The sequence below is a fragment of the Octodon degus genome, unplaced genomic scaffold (genome assembly GCF_000260255.1).
Source record: "Octodon degus isolate 3935 unplaced genomic scaffold, OctDeg1.0 scaffold00111, whole genome shotgun sequence".
NCBI lineage: Eukaryota > Metazoa > Chordata > Mammalia > Rodentia > Octodontidae > Octodon > Octodon degus.
The window spans coordinates 10,192,186-10,199,692 of record NW_004524687.1 but is presented as its reverse complement, the minus strand read 5'-3'; the positions used below and the strand labels follow the sequence as shown (position 1 = coordinate 10,199,692).

Sequence of the window (7,507 nt, the reverse complement as noted above, 5' to 3'; positions counted from 1 at the left end):
TCCTGTGGCCTCGTTCATTCCCTGGGGGCTCTTGCAGTACTGCCTGCCTTTCTGTGATCCCTGATGGCTGCTTCCCTCTTCCCCAAGTCACCAACCCGTGGCCCACAGCCCTGAGCCACCCTTTTCCCTGTCCAGATCGGACTGTGCCTCAATATGGCATTACTCTTCATACCTTGTAGTTACACTTTTCTGCTGGATGGTTATGACCAAGTTAAAGCATCCATTTTGGTTATACAGGATAACCAAAAATGTAATTTTTTCTATCTGACAAGTTCTGTTACATGTTCTCAGGATTTGCCTTGGAACTATGTACAGCACCTCTTAGATCTTCTGTCAGTGTCAGCCATATGGATGAATCATCTCCATTCCCTGACCAATCTCCTCTCTGGTACAGTGAGAGATTTTTTTATCCTCAGGTGTCTATCCTTAGGTACACTATGTATCATTGATTGCTTTCCTCTGTGGCCCCATAATCTCCTTGATTAGAAAATTTAGGACACAACTGAGTTACAGAATGTCACAGCAGAGGTTCTCTCATGTCCTGAGTCCTCACTGACCTTGAAAGGCTAGGGCCTAAATATTGGCTATCCTTTTAGTGCATATATCTCTCTAATTTTTGTTCTTCAAACATTATTTGTTCAAAAATTGAGACGAGCTTAATGGCATTACTACTCTGTAACAGAGACCGTTAAGCTTAAGATTACTATCTATCTGAATATTGAACACCTTAGACATAAATGGAACTATTATTTTCCAACAACCATGGATATTCTAATATTTAAGTGCTTATAGAATGTTAAAAAACAACAATTACACACTTTTACACAGAAACTTAGAAATTAAACCATGTGTTGTACATGTAGCAGGACAATCCTATTACATTTTATGACATGCCTACATTTTTGTTTTGGCATAATATAACCCTTTTAACCAATCTTCTCTATTTTTTTAAACTACAGTTTCTTATTTATTTTCTTTTCAAAACAAAACAATAGGAAAAGGTCATCCATGTTATTGTAGTGGAAAGCTGCATTGATGTGGCTGATCTGGGCTGTTTCCCAGACTATATCATGAAAGATCAGGAGCTCACTGCGGTGGGCTGTTGCTCTGGCAGGAATGGATGAACACTTCCATTAAGGCAGGCACCACAATAGCTGCATGCCAGTTTTAAGCCCATGCATCTGCCCCTGGCTGCAGAGAAGGCCATCCAAGCTGCTTGTGCTGTTGCTGCAGTTGCCACTTCTGATACCACAAGTTAGGCCCAGAATACTATTCTTAGACAATAGGAGTTCCAGCGCTGCTCTAGCACAGGCTGATTGAAAGGATACATGGTGTCATAATTCTCCAACATAAGCTCTGCTGGGTCCTCCATCTGACCAGGAATGCAGCCTAAGTGGAATGTGACCCACTGCACATCTTTTGAGCTAACTTGCCATGCAGAGCCCTCTAAAACTCCTTCTTTCTGGGCCAGGAGCCTGGAATTCCCATGGTAGGTGACTCACGCAAAACAGAGAAAGACCCCACACCCACTTTGCCTCCTTCTTCCTCCTCCCCTCCTCCTCCTCATCATCATCCTCACCATCTTTATCACCATCTTTATCTTCCTCTTCTGAGTCATCACCTTCCTCTTCCTCCCCTCCCTCCATCTGGTCTTGCAGTGTCTTTTTCTCCTCCTCTTCATTACCACCATTAGGGGTACCCTGCTTCCCCTGCTTCTGGGCCTTTCCTTCAGACCCAGAGTTGGAACTAGCTGGCCTGAGTCCCCAGTACAAGCTGTCCAGTGTGTATGGAGACTTCTCAATGTGGGAGGTCTCTGAGCCCTCCTTCTGCAAGTTGTTTTCTCCATTCTGAGTATAAATGGAACAGATGCACAGCAACTTCTCCTGTTCCCATCAGGCAGGATCTGTCCCATGGCTTTGAAGACAAGCTGAAGGAGTTGGAGGCTGGCCCAGCAAGGCTAGCCCAAGCAGGACTCAACCACCTGGGGCCAGTCAAGGGAGGAAGAGCAGTTGAACAGCCTTTAGCTCCTTCTTTCTTCCCTCTGGTTTACAGAGAATTGATGAGCATTTGGTCCAGACTTAGTGTTGGCCACAATCAGTTCAATGATCCATCTAAGGATGTAACTGGGCTGGATCCTAGTATTCCCCAAGCCTGGAAGCTCAGAGAACATCCTCTCCAACAGGGCCTGTATGAAGGCCTGGGAGTGCAGGCCCCTAAGCAGTAGTTGCCAGAACTGAGGGAACAGCTTTGGTAACAAGAAGTCATTCAGATCCACTTTTTGTGTGACTGTGGATCAGTACCTTCCCTTCTCTGGACCTCAGTATGACTATATTCATACCCTATCTGGAAAGCTACCAGCTGCTCAGATATGGGAATGAGAAAGTCATCATCCAAAACAGCATCCAGCACAGTAGCCCTGTCCTCCCAAGCAATACTTTTCAGCTCTGCCAAGATGCTTTCTAAACGTGGAGATAGATTATGCCACACCTTAATGGCCTGAAGTAAGTGCTTAAATTTCTCCAGCACCTTATTTGTTCTTCTTCATATGATATTAGCAATTCTTGAGCTCTTTTGTATAACTCCTTATGTCGCAGAGCTTTTTCCCAATGAGAATCCACCTCTTCAGTGCATTTACTGTCTCCGTCAGCTTTGACATCCAACTCTGTACCTTTCCCATGATCCTCAGGCTCTGATCTTTGTTCACGTCATTATCAACACCAATGTTTTTATCTTCCTCTTGGTATTCTTCCATGTCTATCCTGTCCTCTTTCAACTCCCAACCATCTCTCAGGCTGTTCTCCAGTTGGTGGCACCAGTAGGTCCAATCCAAGACAAAGTAGCAGCCCCTGTGACACTCATTTATATGGGGCATTTTCTTGTGTGTTAACTCATGACAAAGTTCAACAATCCAATCTGGAATGTTTGCCTCCTGGGCCAGGATCTTGAGCAGGAGCTTGGTAAACTTTGTCTTCCTTTCAGAAATAAGAGTCACAAACCTGACCAATGCCATGCCATAGAGAAGTCTAAGTTCATCAGTGCCCAAGCCACCAATAACATCCATGAGTTTACAGTGTATCAGGTCAGCAGCAGAAGCCACTTCCAGGAGGAATTTGTGGCCTAACCTGCTCCTCCACACTGTGATGCAGTTCAGTGCATACTGCTGCAGTTTATGGTCATCACAGAACAGATGGACCATCACCTGGTCCCATTCAGCCCTGCTGAGCCAGGCGACCATGATGCTCCGAGCCAATGGTGGCATCAGTTTTTTTTTTCCTTTGATACACTTTCCATACCATGCACTCCATACTCGATCTATCCCTCAGCGACACAGAGCTATACCAGCATGAGATTTCCACCAGAAATGAGATCTTTGTCAGGCTCCAGGCCTGAACTTTCCACAAAGTCTTCCATTCAACGTGCCACTCTTCTCTAATACATAAGAATTTTTTACCTAGCTAATTATCCTTAAATGGGGCATACATTACAAAGCTTTTTCTTAATCCCCCCTCCCTTTTTTGGCTAAGAATTTGAAAAAAGTCTTATTACAATAAGCAATCTTCAACATTTTAGAAAACCTGTACATTTGGAATCATTGATACACTTAAGACACCATGAGATTAACAATAATGAGCTACCATAGACATGTGCAAATATTTGTTTCTTAATTTAGTTGAATATCAAACCCATTTTTAAGAGAAAACTTAATTGTAATTTTTCTGAAAGACTTTTGTCTTTAAACCAGTGAACAACTTATTGAGGTTGTCTCCAAAGAGACTACTGAAATTATTGGGAGTTCCTCATTAATGAACAAAAAGTTTGGCCACACCTCTTATTCATCATTAAGATTCTTCTCTGAACAATTTCTCCTCATGCTAAGGAATTTTTGCGTAATTAATATAAACTTTTTGATAAACTGTGTATAAACCAATTTTGATATCATTTAGACCAGCTGGAAACTTAGGAAAAAGCATGCCTTTAAGCCTATACCCCATATAGTGTTATGAATAAATGATCAACAAATTGAAACAAAAAAAGGGAACAGCTGTTCACAGACTGGCCCACACATAGACAAATATACCATACACCCAAATAACTATCTTTACAAAATTATGAGTGCACTCAACTACATATTTCTGGAATTTAACTTATAGTAACTTTATTGTAATTTTTAAAAGAAATTTATAATTATAAATACACTAGTCAGATTTTGTTATTTTTCAATAAGCAGAGATCTCTTATCAGAAAATTTTGGCAGGAATAAAATCTTTTGTCTCTCATTAATATGTATACTTTGTATTTTTTGTCTTAATACTTGTAGAATTTAGCTCAGTTATCTCTATATGTTTTACCATCTATTTAGACCTTAGATTTCCATTTTTATCAATTCCTTCAATAGGCCCCTAGTTGGATCTGGCCTCCTCATTATTAACTTCTTCTCCAGATCAGGCTTCATGGTACAGCCTGACAGCATGTTCTGGTATCCGAATAGGTCATTTAAAATTATCTGGAAAAACACAAGCATACCCTCTCCTCCAGGTTAGTAGTGAACTAGGTCCCTTCCATTATCCAGTGTGGAGATCTCTCCAAAGGACCCTTCTTAGCCTTTTTGGTCTTATTTGATGGAATTGTCTTTCTGCTGATATACTTTCATCTTTTGTAGAATTCATGAAGTTAAGACTATAGACTGCCAAGTGAAGTCTATTATGAGGTGTGAATTTTGTGGGGAATGATGCCCCTTGTTTGTTTTTGCAGTTGAATTTTAATTGAACGGTGTGCACCTTCAACAATTCTTTAAGCTTGAGAGTTACAAGGAATTCCTGTGATGAGGGAAATATGAAAAGTCTTACAGAACTTTTGAAGGCAGCACTTGTATATGCTGGGCCATTGTCAGTATTAAGCATCTGTGGGCAGCTTAGGGCACTAAAGACCTCCAAACAGTGGGCAATGACATGTTTAGCTGCTTGACCAGTGCAGGCAGTAGTAAATATGAATCCTGTCCACTGAAACATGGACCCAACAGAAAGAACCAAATTCAGGAATGTGTGTAACATCCATCTGCCATGGATGATTGGGGTATAAACCCCAAGGATTGACTCCAGTAGAAGGTAGGGTGATATAGGTGATAAATGAAACTCCCAACTTGAAAGGTACCTGGGACGAGTTCATGTAATCTAAAATTGAAGAATGAAGTTTAGGAACAAACGGAGGTTAAGGGAAGAATATTTATTGGGGGAAAGAAAGATCCTGTCTGAGAAGGGACAGGAGGGGGGCTCTGAGTGGGTGGCTCTGAGTCCCTGTCTCTTCCAGGGTCTTTTATAGTGTAAAACTATGTGGGTCTAAGGTGGAGAACATGGGGACTCACTTAGGTGGGCATGAGGTGGGACAAAACTATGGTCAACCAATGAGATTACGAGCACCATTGCTCAGGTAAAATTGATTAAGTCCAGGACCAAATGGAGAAGTGAGTCACATAGCAAGCAGGCACAAATATACAACAGAACTTTGTCCAGTAGCCAGCTGGTCGTGGTTGGATTAGTGACTTTTGTTGGCTTCTTCAAGGTGATGATCAATCCCTGATGCTTATCTTTGGGGAGGTAAGCATTTGTTCAATCTTTTTTCTCTAGGTCTGGCCTACAGCAAGAGCATCCATCCCTCTTACAGTTGCAGTGCATCTTGTCTTCTATGCTGTCTCTTTGATAGCTTGATAGCCTGACCCTGCCTGTCTGTAATATTTCTATTTAATTTAGCTGCCTGCAACAAGGGTGTTTCATACATGAAGAACATTGTTTAACAATTTTCTGGGCCTGTACTTGAGTCAAATAAGACAGTTTTCATAACATAGAAGCATTTTGATGTAAAGTAGAATGAGATACAGACACCTGTTGAATAGCATCTGAGGGAGTAACAGTCACAGCACCCAGCAATCTATCTATAATAGCATTTCCTTCAGTGAGGGGTCCTGACAATTGAAAATGAGAGCACATATGACCAATAAAACAGGGAACATGACTCGATTGTATGACAATCTGAAGAGTGTGGAGTAAATGAAAAAGATCTTCTTGACTATTGTGTGTAGTGACAGTTTCAATGTAGCCCATTAGACCACAGACATAAGCACTGTCTGAAAGTAGGTTAATAGGAGTGGAGGAATGATCTTTCAGTGCCCATATTACTGCTTACAATTCAGTCTTCTGTGCACAAAAGAAACCTGTGTCCTGTATTCGTGAAGAGAAAGTTGTTATATACCTTCCTGACCAGAAGCCAATCCATCTGTGAAGATGGAGATGCCACCCACTAAAGGGACTAAACTTATTTTTGAGGGGAAGACAAATGGTATAAGAGAAGCAAACTGTATTAATTTATCTGAAGAATAAAGACAGGCAATAATACCAGGGAGGACCAGCCAAATACCTCAGCAGATTAAAGTGCCTGCAAGCAGGTACAAGGGTCAGGGGTTTGATCCCCAGGCCTGCTGTGCCAGCCCCAAACCCTGGGTGCACTGAGATTGCAATTGAGGCTGGGCATGGTGGCACACACCTGCAATCCCAGCACATGGGGGACTGAAAACAGGAGAATCAGTATGAGTCCAGTCGAGTAGTGAGCCCCTGAACACCCTGTAGGCCCTTCCCTAAAATACAAAGTAATAACAATAATGATGATGATGATGATGACAGGGAAATTAGCCAGTGCAGATTGCCAAAAACATGAAAATAGCCATAAGCATTTTTGTTGAACTGAAGAAAGGGAACAATAATAATGTGTACCTCATGACCAAGGAGCTGAATTGCATGAGTTCATCCAGGTGCAATCAGTTCTGCCACAGCATCATGAAAGGGAGTAATAGTTTTGTGTGGTATCTGTGGCATTTGTAACCATTGTAAAGGACGCTGAGACTGCCAAAGAATCCCAGTGGGCATACATTGAGTTGGGAAAATAATTTAAGAAATTGGTAAAGATGGGCCAATTCTAGAGAGCTGAGCATTAAAAAGAGCCTGATTAACTTGATACTCAAGGCAGTCTTAGCCTCTGCTGTAAGGGTTCTTTAGTTAGTTTAAGAGCTGGACAGAGCCAGCTCTTAAATATGCTACAAGTAAAGTCTGAAAATAGTTTAGGCTTGTAACATATTTAACCTGGATCTGAACAGTTTGGGGCACACTTTGCCTCTGTTGGATAAATTGACTCAAATATGAAGACGTTACCATAGCTTGTACCCCCTTTGGAGGCCACCACTAGGCCTTTTATTATTTAAATGGGATGTAAAAATCAAGCTACTGTTTAAACTGCACTGCTTTTAGGCTGTACTCCAAACCTCTATATTTATAAAAGGTCAAAGTTTTTTTTATATATACCGATTTTAATTAAGGGCCATAAAATAAGCAATCAACCTTATTAGTAATTAAAGGAATTTTTAAAATATCCTCATTATTGTAAATCTTCCAGAATTTTTTTAAAGCAAATTGTTTTTATCTTTAGGGTAGAAATAGCCTTTTTAATCTAATCTCCTTGA

General features: G+C 41.2%; 1 pseudogene; it reads right to left on the bottom strand.

Moving 5' to 3' along the window:
• Positions 1–1,133: 1,133 nt before the first annotated feature.
• Positions 1,134–7,507, bottom strand: part of LOC101572454 — a 9,701-nt pseudogene continuing 3,327 nt past the window's right edge.